The following is a 21424-nucleotide window of genomic DNA, read 5'->3' as shown; positions in this document are numbered from 1 at the left end:
GAGCATAATAGGTCCCCTTTAAGTTATGATGTTATTTTTTGTGACTTTTTCTCTGAATATTTTATTATTGTTTGATTTTTTTTATCTTGCTAAATTGTGACTTAAATCGACCCGCTTGCCGCACTTTAGACACCCCGGTGCTAACGTTATGCTTGCATTTTAAGAGCAACATCATGTTAGGTTAGCCGACTCACTGAAGAAAAGCAAAATCATAAAACTTGGCAGAGCTACTGGCTTTTTTTTGGCATGACAACATAGAAATACTTCTGGTACACAATTGCTAAAACTTCAGAATAACCTAATACGAATCAATTTAAAAGTAAAGTATTTCATTAGAGTTTGAATAACACCTCCAAGGACGACAATATCAACTTTAACCCCCAACAACAACTCAGGATCTGCAAGGATGATTACCACAGAACCGCCTGTTAATGTTTAATCCTCAGTCCCGATGGTGCGAGTGCTGACAGGCCTGTGAGGAAAGGGGGCCACTGGAGTCATGACGGTGGTCTTGCAGGGCTAATACGGTCTGATAGGGCCGTCCCGCGTGCGCTCCCTGGCAATTTGTTTGAGAAGCTCCAAGCGCTCGGCTCAGAAAGCCGTGCCCGCACTGCAAACACTCCAAAGTGAGCCTTTATCAGCACTCAGAGCTGATATGTCGACCAGCCGGCCGGCCGGATGGCTAGCTCTTATCATAATGGCGGTGGAGCAAAGTACAGGCGCGAGAAGAGTGAGTGACATTGGACTTTAGCGGCAGTTAGTGACAAATGATGATGGCAGATGTCTCCATCATTGGGTTATCATGTCATCATTTAACTTGTATTACCTAGCATACAAATAATTGGAGTGTTTTGTTTTTTGCTTGTTATTTTTTTTTTTGTGAAGAATACTGTGAAAATAGCCATAGAATGTTTGGATATATTCCATCATCCTTTTTTCATCAAAATTTCAATTTAAATGTTAAAATACTCAAAGCAAAAAAACCGTCTCATAAAAACCCTCACGAAACCTATTGTTGTTCGACAATTCTGGCATCTTTTACATGCTTTGCCTCGCTGTCTCTAGCTGTACTTTTTAGCTAGCTAGCTAGCTAGAGTTATCCACCTGGCTTCTGGTCTTTGGACTCCACATGGGAATTTTTACCACAGTGACATTTTGTTTTTTGAAAGAAAACAAGCAATGCGGTTAGTTTGGAGCTTGTTTTTGTCACATAAGTAAGTGCTAACTTTTTCAAGTGTCACTGAACAACTTTACCTATTGTTGTTCAACAATTCTTGCATCTTTTACATGCTTTGCTTTGCTGTCTCTAGCTGTACTTTTTAGCTAGCTAGCTAGCTAGAGTTATCCACCTCACTTCTGGTCTTTGGACTCCACATGAGAATTTTTACCACAATGACATTTTGTTTTTGAAAGAAAACAAGCAATGCGGTTAGTTTGGAGCTTGTTTTTGTCACATACCCCTTGAACATGATAAATATTTATCATGTTCATGGGGTAAGTGCTAACTTTTTCAAATGTCACTGAACAACTTTACCTATTGTTGTTTAACAATTCTTGTATCTTTTTACATGCTTTGCCTCACAGTCTCTAGCTGTATTTTTTAGCTAGCAAGCTAGCTAGAGTTATCCACCTCGCTTCTGGTCTTTGGGCTCCACATGAGAATGTTTACCACAGTGACATTTTGTTTTTGAAAGAAAACAAGCAATGCGGTTAGTTTGGAGCTTGTTTTTGTCACATACCCCATGAACATGATAAACATTTATCATGTTTATGGGGTAAGTGCTAACTTTTTCAAGTGTCACTGAGCAACTTTACAACAATCAACAATCTTTCACATGCTTTGCGTCACTGTCTCTGGCTGTACTTTTTAGCTATGTAGCTAGCTAGCTAGAGTTATCCACCAGACTTCTGGTCTTTGGACTCCACAAGTGACTTTTTACCAAAGTGACATTTTGTTTTTGAAAGAAAACAAGCAATGCGGTTAGTTTGGAGCTTGTTTTTGTCACATACCCCATAAACATGATAAATATTTATCATGTTCATGGGGTAAATGCTAACTTTTTCAAGTGTCTCTGAACAAGTTTGCCTATTGTTGTTCAACAATTTTTGCATCTATTACATGCTTTGCCTCGCAGTCTCTAGCTGTACTTTTTAGCTAGCTATCTAGCTAGCTAGCTAGAGTTATCCACCTCGCTTCTGGTCTTTGGACTCCACAAGTGACTTTTTACCAAAGTGACATTTTGATTTTGAAATAAAACAATCAGTGCGGTTAGTTTGGAGCTTGTTTTTGTCACATACCCCTTGAACATGATAAACATTTATCATGTTCATGGGGTAAGTGCTAACTTATTCAAGTGTCACTGAACAACTTTACTCACTTGTTGTCATTATACTAATTATATCATGTTCTCAAAACACTTTTTATATTAAAATAATACTCGCTTTGGGTGCAAAACCCAGCTGTGCAAAAAACAACAACACAAAACTGACCTGTAAAGGCTAGAAAACATGCATTAAATATTTAATATTGTCAAAAAGTAAACACATTTTAAATAATTCACACTTCATCTCATGGGAATAAAGATTATTATACGTTTCAGTCATATTTTTGTTCACTGATGTAATAGCATTTCAACCAGATTATGTAGCATCCGTTATACAGTGCATGTTCTACTACTAGTTAGCATCGAGTTTAGCAACCATTAAAGATACTGTAAAATACTATAACAGCCGAAATCTAGGTAATAAAAACCTAAGCCTGTGACATCACTAGTCATTTAGTCACACAATAATAAATTAACAAACAAGTAAATGAAAATAAGACATTTCCCCAGTGGAATTCATGGTGGGATCGGCGCAATCCAACAAGTGACTTTTCCCAAAGAGCAGCTTCAAATATGATAGGTGGCAATTGTGAAAGGTGTGTACATCTGTGGTATGTCAGCTCCACGTTCCAACGGATACACGTCACGGTGCTAAACCACATTTTCTGTCTGCGTTTTTAACTAGCAGATGCCATCCAAATTCCTGACAACAATATATATAATATTTGTTAAATACATATAATGACAGCCTATTATTGCCTTTCAAGTCCAATATTTCCAAAGTGATTTGCATTTGGGCTGAGAAAAGTAATAGCACACCTGTCCCGTACTGGAAACTAATTTTGTCCTTTACGGAGTTCAAATCCCTCAAATCAATGGTGCTGCTGTTTAGCATCATACGAACGAGAATAGGAGAAAAAAAACATTGTGAATGCCTGACTCAGCATTCACATACAAGCATCATTAATTTATTTGCTCCAAACAGCTTCAGGTCAAGAGACTCTATTCCCAAAGAGGCAGGACTGGCTTTTATTAAGACTTACTCAAGATCAACTCTCGCTTCACTTGTTGCACATTGAAGAAAAAAAAAAAACGTTACATAAAACCCAATGGACTCTGACCTCTGCATTGACAGCGTGGTTATTGCCAAAATAATTTAAAAAAAGGCTTTTTTGAGGCAGTGGCTAACAAAAGACAGAGGCCATGTCGACCATGAAAGTATGGCAAGGGTGCAGTGTGTCAGAGTATCACGTTACCTCCAAACATCTACAATGACCTGCTGTATATAGCATGCTGCTTGGTTTAAAAAAAACTACATGTGAGTGTGCATATGTGTCATAATGGTAAAAGACGTGCATGGCAATAACTAAGTTTGAAAAGCGTACAGTCATGTGACACTTAGTGGGACCGAATTTCGTTTCGATGCAGAACGGCTGCACACAAAAGGGGGACTATTTGTCTAAACATGCACCCTTACTGTTCTGGCTGTGCTATTATTTTATTCTCATAAATGCACCACATGGGGGCGCTGTTTTTAAACCATAAACGTAAATGTCATTACATGCGTGACCAAACTCCCACAGTAACTTTAGGGTTTTTGCAGAATAAAAAATGGTAAAAATTTTACATGTATGTAAATTTTGAGCAAGATTGGTTAGAAAATATGGCTGCCATCAAGCAAAACACACCATTTATTTGTATGTACTGTATTTGTGTGTGTAAACTTCCACTCCTGAACCACAATATAGATTTGTCAAAACATGCAGTCCTGCATCTTTATGAGAAATGCACCACATGGTGGCACTGTTTTTAAACACCAATTATACCAATGAAACTTTCAATACTGCTCTTATAACTCTAGTGCAGGGGTCTCAAACACGCAACCCGCGGGACACTAGTTTGAGGCCCCCGCCTTGATATGAAAGTTTAATGTTAGTGCGGCCCGCGCAAGTTTGATATGGATGCTGTATGGTATCATGTACCCAGAAAAAAATATTATGTTTGATTAATGTTCATGTTAAAGGTTAAATAACTGTTAATAGTTATCCTCCCTATCCGTGTGGAAGTGGTAAGTTTTTGGCTATTTAAGTTTAAAGGAAATAACTTGAAGGCTACCATTTAGGTTGCTAGCTCTCTAGTTTGCGAATTAGCATGTGTCTCAAGACCCTGCAGTTGCGCAATATGTTGTAAATAAAAAGAGTATAAATGTGACTATAGTCGTGTTTTGTCATGTCTACAGGGCTCTAATAATGCTTTGATCATTTTCATCTGAAAAAATTATTTGTCTACCCACCAACTATATGTGGTTTCTTAAGTTTATATTATTTGCTGTTTTATTATTATTATTATATTTATTTATTACTGATTGATTGATTTTCTTTATTATTGATTTGTTTATTTATTTTTCATCTTATTTTGTGCAGAAAAATAAAAATTAAGATATTTGACAACAGTGGAATGTTTTATCAGAGCTTTTATTGTAGAAAATTGGAACCAAAGCACCGAAAAAGTTTGTATATTTTTTAATAAATGGCCCAGTCTCACCCAGACCCTAGCTCCAGTGGCCCCCAAGTAAATTGAGTTTGAGACCCCTGATGTAAAGCCAGACTGCTTTACAAGCATTACACAGACTCCTCTAAAGTATATTCAAGTTTACTTTCTATACTTCATGGTTTTAAAATGTACTTGTGACTTCATTCTCATTTATTATGTATGTCCTATGTGTTACGCTAACAGTAAAAGTTTGGAGACACATTCTCATACAATAACATCGTCAAGTGTCTGAATACTTTTGACTGGAAGTATATAAATACCCATCATACCCACCAACTATATGTGGTTTCTTAAGTTTTTATTATTTGCCGTTTTATTATTATTATATTTATTTATTTATTACTGATTGATTGATTTTTTTTATTCTTGATTTGTTTATTTATTTTTCATCTTATTTTGTGTAGAAAAATAAAAAGTAAGATATTTAAGAACAGTGGAATGTTTTATCAGAGCTGTTATTGTAGAAAATTGGAACCAAAGCAAAGTTTTTAAAAATGTTTTTGTTTTTAATAAATGCGTTTTTTTTTTTTGGAAAACCTGATGTGGCCCAGTCTCACCCAGACCTGAGCTCCAGTGGCCCCAAGTAAATTGAGTGTGAGACCTCTGCTCTAGTGTTTTGTCGAATAACCATGAAATTTGGTTCACCTTTAGGGAATTGATAAGCACATTTTGCTAGCAAAATTAGTTCCAAACATGCGGCACGGTGGACCAGTGGTTAGCGCGCAAACCTCACAGCTAGGAGACCAGGGTTCAATTCCACCCTCAGCCATCTCTGTGTGGAGTTTGCATGTTCTCCCCGTGCATGCGTGGGTTTTCTCCGGGTACTCCGGTTTCCTCCCACATTCCAAAAACATGCTAGGTTAATTGATGACTCCAAATTGTCCATAGGTATGAATGTGAGTGTGAATGGTTGTTTGTCTATATGTGCCCTGTGATTGGCTGGCCACCAGTCCAGGGTGTACCCCGCCTCACGCCCGAAGACAGCTGGGATAGGCTCCAGCAACCCCCGCGACCCTCGTGTATGGAGGACCAAAACTGCCAAAATAATAAATAAATAAATAAATAAATAAAAGAGGAAATAAAAACAAAAATGAAAAAATTTAATTTTTGAATCTTGTTTTTTATTTTTCTATTTATTTTTGCTTTTATTTATTTATTTGTATATTTTTTATTTTTGTTTTTATTTCCATTTATATATTTTTTGTATTTAATTTTTTGATTTTTTTTCATTTTTGTTTTTATTTTCACTTTTATTTATTTATTATTTTGGCAGTTTTGGTCCTCAGAAATGAAGAAGGAAAAACTATTCAAATGAAGGGGCGGTCCTAAGTGTGTCTTGGGTTGAACTGTTCGCCTATTGGTTGATCGACATGTGAGTGCAAAAATCGACTAGGTATGCCTGCAAACGGCCACAGCAAGAGGAAGTATACAGGGAGAAAAGTATACATTTACCGGGACAATAATGGCGGGGTCCACCAGGAAGTCGGTGTCCGAGCTTCTCAGGGACGCTGCCAATCGTTTGGATGATTTGGAACGTGGCAAGTATGAAACAGCTGATGTGTTACGCTTTTTTTTGTGTTACGCTTAATTCCAGTTCAGGTGTGTTGACTCTTTCTTTACTTTCTGCTTTCACAAGCTTCAACTTCAGACGAATCGGACGAGAGTGGTGTGGTGACTTCCTCTTGCTGTGGCTGTTTTCAGGCATACCTAGTCGATTTTCGCACTCACATGTAGATCAACCAATAGGCGAACAGTTCAACCCAAGACACACTTAGGACCGCCCCCTCATTTGAATAGTTTTTCCTTCTTCATTTCTGAGGACCAAAACTGCCAAAATAATAAATAAAAAGTGAAAATAAAAACACAAATGAAAAAAAAAATCAAAAAATTAAATACAAAAAATAAATATAAATGGAAATAAAAACAAAAATAAAAAAATATATAAATAAATAAATAAATAAATAAATAAAAGCAAAAATAAATACAAAAATAAAAACAAGATTCAAAAATTACAATTTTTTTATTTTTGTTTTTATTTCTATTTATATTTATTTTTTGTATTTAATTTTTTCTTTTTTTTTTATTTCCACTTTTATTTATTTATTATTTTGGCAGTTTTGGTCCTCCATACTCGTGAGGAAAAGCGGTAGAAAATGAATGAATGAATAGTTCCAAACATGGCCGCCATCTACCAAAATGACAAAAAATTTGAACACCCTGTGTATTTGTATGTATTTGTGTAAGCTAAATCACAAAAAACATGCACCCTTATTGTGTTGCCTGTACTATTATTTGTCAGACAAATACACCACATGGAGGCGATGTTTTTAAACCCCAAAGTTTGACCACCGCAGGTCGGATTGACTTCAAATTTCTCACAAACGCCGTACAAAATGGCCACTGTAACATTAGCGTTTTGTCAAATCTCCACAAAATTTGGTACGCACCTTTAGGGGACTGACAAGTACATGTATGTAAAATTTGAGCTAGATGGGTTAAAAAAAAACATGGCCAAAAATACAAAATAAAGAAAATAGGGTGGGACACAGCAACATTATATTTACTAATGAGGATATCTGTAGTACAAGTATGCTAGCATGACAATATACAGTACATTATTCTCAATTTGCTGGTGAAATGACAATTAACAAGGCTTTAACATGACAGACAAAATGACTGTAATAAGCCAGAAATACGATTAATATAGAAGCAGCAAGATGGTAAAAATAGTTCCATGATGCCACACATTGATCTGCTTTAAATAGAACTCGATGGGTCAGCAACAAGCTAGTGGGCGTCGGGGGGGTGGGGAGGGGTGTTCAAATAGAGATGACACAGTCTCTAGGTAAGACTGACCCACAGTCCAGACTGGGTTTAGCTTAGCACGTTACGCAACCGGCATTGTACTAACTGTCCCTCGCTGTTGCCAGATGCCAAAAAGGTCCGTCATTGCTGACACTGACCTTGAGCAACACGGATCAACACGGATCATCCGGTGCCAAACGACTCTTCCTTTTATTTCCAAAACCATCATCACGCCAAGACGTGCGTTATGGATCTCTTGGTCAGTCTGGAGTTCACCCAAACGCTAAATCTGTAAAATTGTGTACAAATTGCTGCAACCTTGGAGCGTTGCCTGGATTTGTATGCGCTCCTCTATCCGGGTCACATGGTAATTATACCCCCTGAAAAGGGCCTGTTTACAGGAAAAAAATTTGGCAAATAGATATAGATATTAGATATTATATGTGATTTTTACCCATGAAAACATGTACCATATTTTCTTTAATTTTCTCCAAAATCGACAATGTGCCTTTTAATGCGGCGCACATTATGTGTGTTGCAAAATCTGTCAAATTGTTGTTGTTCTACTTGGATAAGCACTCCTCTTGATTGAGTGTAGACCAGTGATTTTCAACCACTGTGCCGCGGCACACTAGTGTACCTTGAGAAACCGTCAGGTGTGCCGTGAGGAATTATCCAATATCACTTTTTATAATTAACATTAATTAATCATCATTTGCAAATATTATGTCAATAGCCATTATGTCAATAGTATACATGGACCCAAATATTCCAATTGCATTTGGTTTATTTGCTCAAACGGAAAGAATTGAACAGGGATGGAATATTCCTTTAACCAATCCGATTGAGGTATCTTGTACCCGCTCAAACGGAAAGTTGTCAGGGTGCCTTCTTCTTCGTGGTGTTTTTCTTCTTCTGTTGTTTATTGGCGGTTGGCAAGCAGCTTTCGTATGCATTAGCGCCATCTGTGAAACAGAATCTAAATCCTTCTATACGCCATTCACATGTGCAGTTTTATTAAAAAAGAAAATATATATCTATATAAAACATGTCCTGGGTTTAATTATAAAATATTAGCAAGATTGAATTTGATCTTTTCCTGTTTAAATTGATCCCGGGTGCGTTCTTTCAGCGCATGCTCAGATATGACGTAACACGCAGATCCAGACGTTCTTCACTTTTAAAAATGGAGGCCAGCAATCGGCACTGGACTAAGCAAAGTTTGTTTTTGATTCAAACTAAATTTCAAGACTGGACAGACGAAAAACCGACGGATATGGAATACGGAGTTATTCCAACAAATGAAAAAAAAACTCGGGGAAGCCGGTATCACGTGATGTTGATGTTTACGTTTTACTGGGCATGCCCTATTGACTATTCTGTTTGATTTTCACGGCGCATGTAGACAAGAGATTGGAATATTCCTTTCCATGGATACCATTGTTTCCCGAAAGGTCATTCGGAAAGAGAAAAAGTGGTGATGTAAAAACGTGGCTACTGTGGAGTGTCTGTGGTGTAAAGACTGGCAGAGCAATGTAATATTGGTCCGTGTGGCAACACCTACCTTGTTCCTCCCATAGACTTATTGATGCACGTGTGAGGTCGTGGTGACATTTTGGAACATTTTTGGTTAGTGGTGTGCCACAAGATTTTTCCAATGTAAAAAACGTGCCGTGGCTCAAAAAAGGTTGAAAAACACTGACCTAGACCATTTCCTGCTAACACGGGTACTGAATACTACGCTGACATCGATAAACCAATCAGAGAACTCCACGTAATACGCACAGCACGTGCTAGGGGGGTTAAGAAAAGGACGTTCAAAGTGACGTTGCGCCCACAAATAAACTGTGGTTCAGGACCACCAAAGCAATCCCATAGCATAGAAAACTGGTTTACAACCTTTTAATTCTACTTTTTAACATTATTATAGCACTCTAAACTTCAAATAACATTACAGTCACTTCACACTGATCACCTAATATAGTACACATAATAACAGGAAGTAAAGTCGAGGGTTCAGAGTGGAGTTTCAGTTTAAATTTTTGAAATTATATGAATACAATTCCACATTTGAAGCTGACAATTTATTGTATTATTTTTTTAATTGACAGTGACGCTAACCGGGGTTACTTATCTTGGCTGCGAATGCCAGTTATGTCAGCTGGTCGAGTTTGGCTTGCCTACACTGACCCGTGCTTTTGCATTAACCCTTAGATGCATGAGTGACTGGACTCTACACTCTTCCATAAGTGGGTAAAAAATATTGATGATATTTAGTATTATATTTAGGACCACACAAGAATGTTTTCATGTTAGAATTGTTCACTTTTTTACATCTTTAAAAAAGAACAACAATACAATACCATACAACAATCGAAAATGTGAGGATCCATTGTGTGTTGCATAGGGGATGCGTGCATCACACACCCAGAAGATCTTTAGGCCATACTTGGCTTGCCCTTCCTGGACAAAAGTCTGGGTCATCAGACATTTCTGACTCAGAGTCCAACCCCGTTACTGCCTCTCCATCATCCAGCATCTGTAGGACCATTTCAGCTGTGTATCTAGCAGCCAAGGCATGCATGAGGAAACAAAAGAGTAATGGCCAACAATACATATAGTAATGTTAGCCAGCTAGTGTCAGCTAGTTATAAAGTAGGCTCATTTTTGGTAATACTAACAGTCATGAAAGACACATACACAATATTATATGAAGATAATACTTGTTGTATTAGCACTTGATGTATAAAATAATCTTCCTGAGGGGTGACACTTCTGATATAGTCTGTGTGGTCTACAGTTCATTTATGCCTGACAGCCAAAGTTGATAAGAATCAAAGGTTCCTATTGGATTCCATAGAAAATGCATGCGGGTCATTTTTGACCCACTTATGGAAGGTTGGGGTAGTAACACAAAAACTACAATTTCTTAAAATGTATAAAAGGTAAGTTAAAAATGTTCCTTAAAAATGGCACAATATTAAAAACATGTTTTTTTAAAGAATACCTGGAATATGAAATTATAAAAAAATTACATTACGAAGATATTTCAAGAAAACAACCTGACCGGGTCATTTTTGACCCACTTATGGAAGGTTGGGGTAGTAACACAAAAACTACAATTTCTTAAAATGTATAAAAGGTAAGTTAAAAATGTGAATGGTATGATCGCAAAAACATGTTTTTTGAGGAATACCTAGAATATGAAATGATAAAAAAATTTTGTTACAAAGATATTTCAAGAAAACAACCTGACCGGGTCATTTTTGACCCACTTATGGAAGGTTGGGGTAGTAACACAAAAACTAAAATTTCTTAAAATGTATAAAAGGTAAGTTAAAAATGTGAATGGTATGATAGCAAAAACGTGTTTTTCAGGAATACCTGGAATATGAAATGATGACAAATTTTCATTATGAAGATATTTCAAGAAAACAACCTCACCGGGTCATTTTTGACCCACTCATGCATCTAAGGGTGAAATGTGACGGCGTAGATTTCAATAAGCGCTACAGTGACAAACATAAACAGGAAGATACCAGGGTACTTTCTCCATCAAGTTTGTTACTTTGTCAGGACATGGGCTTCCTTATCTTGACTATGAAAACCTAATAAACAGTTATTATTATGACTGTTCTTCAAGGAGTAATGCATGGACGCAATAAACCTTGCACTGTTCACGTCCTCCAGAGACCCCAAGACTGCGTGTGACCGCCGCCCGCCACAAAGTACACATCAAAGCCAGAGTGCCAAAGACAAGGAGAATGTTCTTGTAGCAGCTCTCTAACACTTCCACCAGCTGCTCCGTCCACTGATGCACCGTGCCAAGGTTCGAACACGGCTCATACTGCACATTCTCCAATGGCTAATTAGCATAAATGACTAGCACTGTCCATTCACAGCAAAGAGACCAGCAGAGAACATTTCTATTTGCTATGACAGCTGTGTGTCTCTTATTACATTTTCCAGCGTGACATCGGAGTCCCGCGTCTCTCTGTTTTGCCTGCCAAAAAGACAAGCCGACATGTTTGCGACGAGGTGCGCAAGCCTGCGGACCGGCCAGTGATGGGACGCAATGACACCGACTTATGTCATTTGCTGAACTGGCTACAATCGCCTAGAACCAAATGTTCCTTCCCGTTGGTGTCCCCACGTTCAGTGGTAGGTATCACGCAGTCGTGCGTTCAGATCACATCATCACATCATCGACCATCACGAGGCTTCCCTCTAAAGCAGTACGGCTGATTTGTGGCTTTGTCTTACATGTGACTCGCCCAAATAGCAATTCTCATCCACAGCAAGCTTTGCCCTGCTTTGTACGTACATGGGGGTCAAAGGCCTCTGTGGGGGCCTAAACACGTAAAGTGCGGGTCTCAAACACGCGGCCCGCGTGCCAATTTTGAGGCCCCCGCCTTGATATGAAAGTTTAATGTTAGTGCGGCCCGCGCAAATTTGATATGGATGCTGTATGGTATCATGTACCCAGAAAAAATTATTACGTTTGATTAATGTTCATGTTAAAGGTTAAATAACTGTTAATAGTTATCCTCCCTATCCGTGTGGAAGTGGTAAGTTTTTGGCTATTTAAGTTTAAAGGAACCCTCAAGACCCTGCAGTTGCGCAATATGTTGTAAATAAAAAGAGTATAAATGTGACTATAGTCGTGTTTTGTCATGTCTACAGGGCTCTAATAATGCTTTGTTCATTTTAATCTGAAAAAAATAATTTGTCTACCCACCAACTATATGTGGTTTCTTAAGTTTTTATTATTTGCCGTTTTATTATTATTATTATATTTATTTATTACTGATTGATTTTCTTTATTCTTGATTTGTTTATTTATTTTTCATCTTATTTTGTGCAGAAAATTAAAAAGATATTTGAGAACAGTGCAATGTTTTATCAGAGCTTTTATTGTAGAAAATTGGAATCAAAGCACTGAAAAAGTTTGTAGATTTTTCTGTTTTTAATAAATGCATTTTTTTTTTTTTTGGAAAACCTGATGCGGCCCAGCCTTGCCCAGACCCTAGCTCCAGTGGCCCCCAGGTAAATAGAGTTTGAGACCCCTGACGTAAAGAATATAGACATTTATTGGAGTGTCAGGAAAGTAGGATTTACTAAGCTTTGCTTCTTCCTACTCCTCTTGGACATGTGGACCTGTGAGTTGATGTGTGTGATGTATTCCATTGTAACCTGATGCATGTTCAAATCAAGTAAAGCAGTTCCAAATGTGAACACATTAAATCGTTCATGGTGTTATATTTGTAAATAAATTGTTATTTTCATGTAAAACAACCATACTTTGAGTAGTTTCATTTGTGGCATAGCTGTTTAGACATTTTGGCTCGATATTACGGCTGTGACGATTATTCGAATAATTCGAGTACCTCGATTACAAAAAATAGTCAATGATTTCAATCGCTTGTGTCACCAATGTGCGTACGTCGCCCATGCAAAGGACAAAGAAGGAAGTGGACGTTTGAAGACGCGTGGGAGATTGAAGAGGCGAGAGAAAGCGACAAGTCAATGAAAGAGAAGGAAAACACGTTAAAAAGTAAAAAAAAATAAAAGTAAAAAAAAAAAGTAAAAAAAACAGAAAATGTGGCTAAACACAGTGACGTGTATCCGCTGGACCGCGTAAAAGTAACCACTGACGTCTGAGGATAAAAACGCTGCGCTAAGATGCATACACCTTTCACAATCGCCATCTATGGTATTTTAAGCTGTTATGTTGAGTAGGTTAGGTGAAAAGTTACTTCCTTGACGATTGTGCCATGAACTCCAATGCAGAAATGTCTTTTCCAAAATATGGAACCATGGAACTCCAACCACTTGTGCCTGATGTTTTCCTCATTAGGAATTGTAAACAAATGTAGCTTTACCTCACACCCAAAGAAACACTTCCTGGGAGACATTGCTAACGCCGTAAACAGAGAAGCAGAGCTTGGGGGAGCGCAGAGAGTGTATCTGGCCTACAGCACACGCCCAAAGAAGGAAGCCCGGCAATCTGTGACATCACAAACTGCCAGTGTTAGACCGCCCACCGAAACCAAGCGTTCAGGGCCATTCCAAACTTCTTTCAGGGCTCACTTCCAAAAGCGCAAACCTCATTATCGGAAACTTTGTAACTACATGTATAGGTCAGGAAAATGGAAAAAGCAGAATAGGTCCCCTTTATGTGATCACAAACGCTTGATTGCAATTGTTGCTGTTAATATTGGTTCAACTAGTTATTAGGTTTAAGGGGCAATCGATTTTTCACACTTTTTTTTCATTTAAAAACTGCATTTTGTGGTCAGTTGTGATGTCACTGACAAATATTTGAAATTGTTTGATGATCTGAAACATTAAGTGCAAAGACAAACATGCAAAAAATGGGAAACCAGGAAGGAGACCAACACTTTTTCCCCACTGCTGTATATATTAAAATTAAGATATGCCTTTATTACATTATTTAGTGTGTTTAGTACCCAGAAGTGTTACATAAATGTGTGTAGTATTATTATTATTAGTAGTAGATGTAGTAGTGGCATTACTTTTAAGGAGATTTTAAACAATAATAATAATCATAATAACAATAGTTATTTTATTGTGTGTTTATAATTCATTTCATCCTAATTTACAGTGTCTTTAAAATAGAAAATATTTTTTTTATATTGCAATTAAATTTATGTATTTTTTTAATATAGTTTTATTCATTTTCCTTTTTTGTACATAGAAATGGTTATTATCAATTTTCTATACGATAGTATATATACTGTCTATATATATATATATATATATTTTATCAATATATTATATTTATATCACAGATTATTGTGACTGTTTTGCAATTACACCTACTATATTTGTGTATTTTTTTCATGTTTTTGCAAATAATTTGAGGGAATATTTCATGGCTCTACAAACTTATGATGAGCTGTGTGCCATCTATTTTGACTATTTTATTTTATTCAATGAATCTGTGTCAACTGATGAAAAGGGGCAGTATTCCACCAAATGACGCTTGTGAGGCTACACGCTGTTAAAGGCGTACACATGCATGAATGAGTGACATAATGTTACATTCCAATTAACTGAGAATCCGGAAGCAACCTGAGACTCGAAAAAAGCGCAGCGGAATACCGCACCAAGTCGTAGATCTTAATCGCAAAGTCATAACAAGGACTCAGGTAGGAAGGGGAAAAAAAGCCTTCATTGGAGACAGCATGACGAGCATTGAGTGACCCTCTGCAATCATTAGCACAGACAATCTCCTCCAGAGCTGCTTACTCTAAGTCTGGCTGGAGGGCCCCAATCCTATTCAGACCCACAAGGACTTGGACATAAGCAAAGGCTCAAAGAAGAAGACATCCGTGGCAAGATGAATGTCACAGCTTGTTGGTAGGGGTCACAAGTTGCAATAAAAACCTGCAAGGATACAGTTTGCAACTGTAGAGTGTATTAGCAGAAAAATTCTATAAAAACATACGGCAGAGCACCTTATCCTGTGTTGAAGTTGTATTACTGACCTTTCCAGGTCGAACAGCTCAATAAGGGTGCGTTTACATGACAACAACTCGTAAAATGTGAACTTTTTGCCTTTGTGTTTGTGATGAAAGTTCACATCTCGACAACACGGTCCTGCAGACATGGCTAAAATGGTTCCGACTGCAACATCGGTTGATATTGCTCATGAAATGACGACCTGGTCAAGGACTATGCTTTCCTTTGCACTTTCTTACACACGCCATAGCGTGAATGAAGTTACAAAATGAACTTGTTCTTCATCTTCCCGCCTATGCACCTTCATTGGTACAACAGGTGTGTGCTTGTTGCTAGGTACACGGATAATAGGCCTCTTTAGCCACATAAATGGCGCTGAAACAATTCCGTTGGAACCTGAAAGTCCAGTTCCGCCACACAGGAGATGAGAACTACTGCCTCATGCTTTGCTGGTGTTCTTTTTTTGCATGCACACGTACATAAATGTGCAGTATTTGAGGCACATGCTGATTATATGTCTCAGGTTCGAACTTTCACAAATGCCGGATAGTTCTCTATAGGCTTGGACAGAAAGTGACTCGAGTCCGAATATGAATGCAAATGAACAGCATTTCTGTGGTGTACTGTAGCATGCATAGAGGTGGTTTTTCCTTGCCTCCATCATCAAAAGATAATTCAATGCTTCATTAAGAATAATGCAAAAGTGATCTTTATGCAAACAGCAATATGTGTTCATGAAAAAATCACTTTTGAGGAAAGACACACTCAACACTTTTTTTTGGAGTTGCCATCATGGAGGGAGAAATCTCCTTCTTCGGGCTTTGCTACATGTCTTAAAATTAAGCTCTATCTTAAGCACATTTAAAGCTCTTCCAGCTTTCTGCCAGTCAGCTACGGATTCAGGAGGTCTAAGTTTGATCATCATGTATGTTTTTTTTTTCAACCAAGACGCTAACCGAGTATGACGCTGTTGTTAAAAAGTTAGCATGTAGCTCACATAGCTATGTAATTGCTGCTAACGTCCTGTCCCAGTCCTTACTGTGACGTTGTCGTTTGTGATGTATCGCTTCTATTCTGTTGAGTTACAGTGTGGGGAAAAAAAGTGGATAAAGTACACATTGGGGTTTCTTGGAGACACACTCATTAACATCAAAGCTGGACGCACACACGTTACTAAACGCACTTTATTGTCTAACTTCCCAACATCAAGGCTGGATTTTGGACCTTCGACTCACTCGTCCATACAGCCAAGCTTCTTCCTGTTTACTTTCTGCCAACGAATAAGAAAAGAGAGCGATGTCATGTGGTTTGTCGTGATGCGTTTTAATCATGTTCGATTTGATTTTTATCGCCGTGCTATCGCTGACTGATAAAATGATATCGAATGGGAGATATTTAAACATTGGTCATGTGCAAAATTGTATTTCCTGTCACCAGACACCACTTTACGCAATCGCAATGCAAGTTAATTCCTTTGTTTTGGCTAGCGGTGGCCAGTTTACATCACTGGAGGCATGCTGCCGATCGAGAAGACTGGTCGCGATGTGCGCATGCGTGCAAAACTGAACTCAGATTAGCCTGCAGACAGAAAAGCGGTCATATCGTACATATGTAATGCGAGCATGGAGGAAAAGCAGCGAGGTGTTTCCATGTGTTTGGGAAATTATGTCCAAAAATGCAGAAGATTGAGGAAGGAAAAGTGCAGGAGGGTGCAGGGTTATTAAAAACAAACAAACAACACGTCTTACCTTTTTAAAGAGAGCCCGAACAGGAGCCAGCATGTCTCCGGGTGCCGGTGGAGGACAGGCCGGTGAGATCAGGAGAGAAAGAGGAGAACCACACTGGACCAGAAGGCGGCCACGTCCTTGTTTTGTTCCGCAGCAGCGCTGCCTGCTCGCTGCTGTCAAACCCAGCAAGCACGTCCATACAAAAGCAAGGCCGTGGAGGCTCCCGCCCGCCGGAAGTGACGACACCAGCCATACCGAGGGAGCCCGCCTCCTTTCCGCCTTTCTTCCTTGACACACCTACACTGTCAGCCAATAGGAAGCTTCCAATACCGAAGGACCGCCTCTTTACGGATGTAGGGAGTCCAAAAGAGCTCCCCCCCTCCATCCCCGATTAAAGTCAAAAGCAGTGATGTCCCAATATGACCCTCAGGAGGTCAACCAAGGACCACCTCCAAAAAATACTTTCCAACCCCGACCATATTATGACGTCATTCAAGTTTAATAATAGAAATGATAAAAGTATGACAGATAACTGTGGTCAGATTGAAGCAACTGTCCAATATTATTAGTATTATAATAGTCTTTCATGACACAATAATACAAGTATATTTAAAAGACCTTTTTGTAGGGTTGCTAAAGGTTGAAAAACATTTCAAATCTTCCTATGTCAATTCATTTTATTTATCATTTAAATATGCAATAATGCAACAAAATGAGTGAGCATATAATCAATTGTTTATTAATGGGATTCTATTTTTAAATATTATTTGTAGTTATTATATTGTACGTGAATGTATTATATATTGTTTTATATTCATACATGTATTTTTATAATAGTAATAATATATATATGTATTATTCATATATATCTTATTTTTTTCAATATCTATTATAAATACCATATTTTGTAGGGTTGCTAAAGGTTGAAAAACATTTTAAATCTTCCTATATCAATTCATTTTATTTATCATTTAAATATGCAATAATGCAACAAAATGAGTGAGCATATAATCAATTGTTTATTAATGAGATTCTATTGTTATATATTATTTGTAGTTATTATATTGTACATGAATGTATTATATATTGTTTTATATTTATACATGTATTTTTATAATAGTAATAACATATACATATGTATTATACATATAGATCTTAATTTATTGGGGTTCTATTTTTAAATATTATTTGTAGTTATTATTGTTATTGTTTTATATTTATACATTTATTTTTATAATAGTAATAACATACATATGTATTATTCATATAGATCTTGATAATTTTTTTACAATATTTATTATAATTACCATATTTCCATTTTTTAACTCCACAATTGACCATCTTATGATGTAATTGAATTGCTTCTCACAAAATTAAATCACTTCATGAAAATACAATCAAGTCATTAAGTAACAATCATATATTATTTTATATCCTATTTTAGTAATCTTTTATTTTAATTTTAAAATATTTTTTGAATTATTTTTAATACCTTTTAAATATTATTATTTAATTATTAATTATTATGTTAACTGCTAACCACTCAGTCACCATGCAGCCGCTAATTAATATTTTAAAAGCAAATTCCACAAAAAATCACTTGAAATTATTTTAAAAAATAGACCAAATATTTTTAATTGACAAAATCTATACATTTAATACATAAATAATAAATATAAAAAATATATTTTTTAAATATATTTTTTAAATATATTTTTTAAACACTGACCACTTCATGCTTGAAAAACATTTATTGGACAAATAAAACAAAATAATTAAAATGTGCAGACTTTCTACTGAATGAGAGTTGCAGTGTTACTTTTGTAAAATGAATTTCATTGCAGGACAGCCAGCACTTGAACTCATTTGCATCCCTCAGCGCTCTTCTTTCCTCATTTCAGCCCTCCATCACATTCTGTCCACATCTTTGGCTCTTCTAACAGCGCCTGGCTCTCCGCCTGGTGGCACGTCCTGGTTCAACCCCCCCTCAGTGTGGGTCCTGGGACCACTGTGACCCCACCTGACCCCATCCCCAGCAGGGTGGACAACACAGGCAGATCCTTTGGAAGCTTTTACTCAACATAACTTTTCCTCCAACTGGCGGCCCGCGGGCCAATAAATCTTATCATGTCATCCCACAATTTCACCGGATTGGTTTGAACAATCAGGTCAAAGGTGACGAATATAAAAAGTATTTTGGACGTTCCCCTGGGGTGTGGGCACCCCCGTGTTGGAACTTTGATGAGGTGCAACGTCTCACTCCAGTGCGTTTTTGCTAGCAGGCTCACCGCTTGCTGCAAAGAGTGCAAAACTAAAGTAAGACTCACATTGTGTCAGCCATGTGTTACATTTCTAGTCATGTCACGTATGAAGATGACTTCACTAAAACACAGGTCTTTGTTGCCCCCTGCTGGTCACAAGCTTTACTGCTGATGATGAGTACAGTAGAGGTTTTCTGCTGCTGCTTTGTGGTTAGTATTTTATTTACTATAATGTGTCTACTTAGCAGTAGCAATGGGTCAAGGCAGGTGGAAGGATTTTTTAATAACCCTCTCAAATCATAATTATAAATCATATTTAAAATACATTAAATATTAAATAACAAATATGTTTTTAATCAAAACGCATGACATATTTCGTCTTACTTTCATAATGATCATTATTATTGATAAGGGAAAGGCGTAAGTCGAAGTATTGAAAATTATTATTGTTATTATTATTATTATGAAACTTATTAAATTTAAAACAAATCTCGAACTATGTGTACATTATATATTTACGCTCTGCAAACTATTAATACTAATGAAAATACTACAAAGTAAAAATGAAATTAAAATATAATTCAATTAAATTTTAAAAAGTGATTTTTTTAAATAAGAAAATAAAATAATAATAGAAGCAAGAATAGTAATAAATAGAAATAATAAAAGTATAGCTTTGGTGATTAAAAATAATGGTTAACATTTAAATGATTAAAAATTGGAGTGAAAATGAATACAAAAATACCTTCACAGTCATAACAAGTTATTTTATAATGATGCTTATTATTCTTATAAATTTATTCAATTTCATACTGTCGAAACTGGCTTTTCCAGTCAAAAGTCATTAATGGAACTAATGAAAAATAGTACAACACGTGACAAAATAATTACGTATTTTTACAATTCATTTCCATGGCATAGAAAATACTACTATTAGTACGAGTGATGGTGATAGTGATAAATGAATACACTAAAAAGACGTACACTAGATGGCGCTATATCTATAGCTATATCTGCCACAGCCTTACGTTGTATTTAAAAAAAACAAAACGATATTAATTAAAGGGACTATTACCTGTTACGGAGTCAATACATATGCACGTGCAGGTCAAATGTCCTTGAAAGTACTGTACTGTCTGTGACTGTGTAGCTGGGCCTTTAAGGGGCGGGGCTTGGTAGGTGGCTGTGTGACGTCACGAGTGAGAGAGTAAGTACGGGTGTGGCGGGAAGTGTAGGAGAGACGGTGCTGGTAGCTAGTGGGGAGTTGAGAGGGGCTGTGTTAGCCTGCGTTGTGGCCTACAGCTGCCCTGGTGTCAATGAGCAGTGTACTAGTTGTCCGCTGTTTATAAAGCGATTAAAGTACATCGGCGACACGAGTGTCTTATCTTTACCACAACGAGGGACATTATTACAGTATGCATGGAATGTTGTATTAAAGCTTTTAAACACCTATGACGTCATCATAAAGAGCCATGACTTGAATGAATGTATAGTTCAAGTAAGTGTGCAAATATACCTTAACTTACATTGTTCATTTCAATAGAACATTGAATATGCCAAGTACTGATAAAAAGAGGTTTATTTGCATATATGATGATGAAATAGGCAAATTTCACATTACAACTATCACTCAGTTCAAATGTACATATGCATTGTTTACTTCGTTTTACGTATGTAAATATTTCAGAATGCATCTAACTGAGTTTTGGTTTCTGCAACAATGGCAAAAAATAGTGGGATTAAATTTAAATTTATTTATATATTATCACATTAATGTTATGGTAAACATTGATTTTTTAATATTTATTTTTTCATAAATATTTATATTTCTTTTCATCTTTTAAAATGTAAAATGTTTTTCTGCAACAATGTCAAGTGCTGTTCTGTATTTGATTTTAAAGTACATTGAATCAACTTAAAATACACAATAAACCAACAATTTTATTGAATTAATGAAATACTTCAATATATTTTAAAATGCGAGTATTTGTATTCAGCAAGCATGAGTGTATTATATTCTCATTGAAATTTTAAACGTAAAAATAATAAAGTTGCATTTTGTTTGTATTCCATTCATATAGTTTATTCAATTTAAATATTTAAAAGTTAAATATTAAAAAAAGCATTGTTTCTGCAACATTTCAGTTAACTGAACTATGGCAAAATGATCTATATTTAATTGATTAATGATTTTATTTTATTAACTTATACATTTAAATAAATCATAGAATAAATACATTTAACCAGGGTTCAATTCCCACCCTCGGCC

At 36.6% G+C, this 21424-nt stretch overlaps 1 protein-coding gene across 2 annotated transcripts in view; it reads right to left on the bottom strand.

Annotated features, from left to right (window-relative positions):
• Nucleotides 1-17114, bottom strand: part of pparab (peroxisome proliferator-activated receptor alpha b) — a 35098-nt gene extending 17984 nt beyond the window's left edge. The window contains exon 1 of one of the 2 annotated variants that reach the window (XM_058074686.2): nucleotides 16916-17114. The gene's annotated coding sequence lies outside the window, so the exon portion shown is untranslated. Of the gene's footprint in view, nucleotides 1-414; nucleotides 1323-16915 lie in introns of those variants that run through there. The other variant, XM_058074687.2, reaches the window with a different exon arrangement.
• Between the last annotated feature and the right edge of the window lie 4310 nt (nucleotides 17115-21424).

This window comes from Doryrhamphus excisus, linkage group LG1 (assembly GCF_037039965.1).
Source record: "Doryrhamphus excisus strain RoL-2023G ecotype Guam linkage group LG1, RoL_Dexc_Guam_v1.1, whole genome shotgun sequence".
NCBI classification, from domain to species: Eukaryota; Metazoa; Chordata; class Actinopteri; order Syngnathiformes; family Syngnathidae; genus Doryrhamphus; species Doryrhamphus excisus.
The sequence above is the reverse complement of the archived record's forward strand: the minus strand, read 5'-3'. Positions and strand labels throughout refer to the sequence as shown.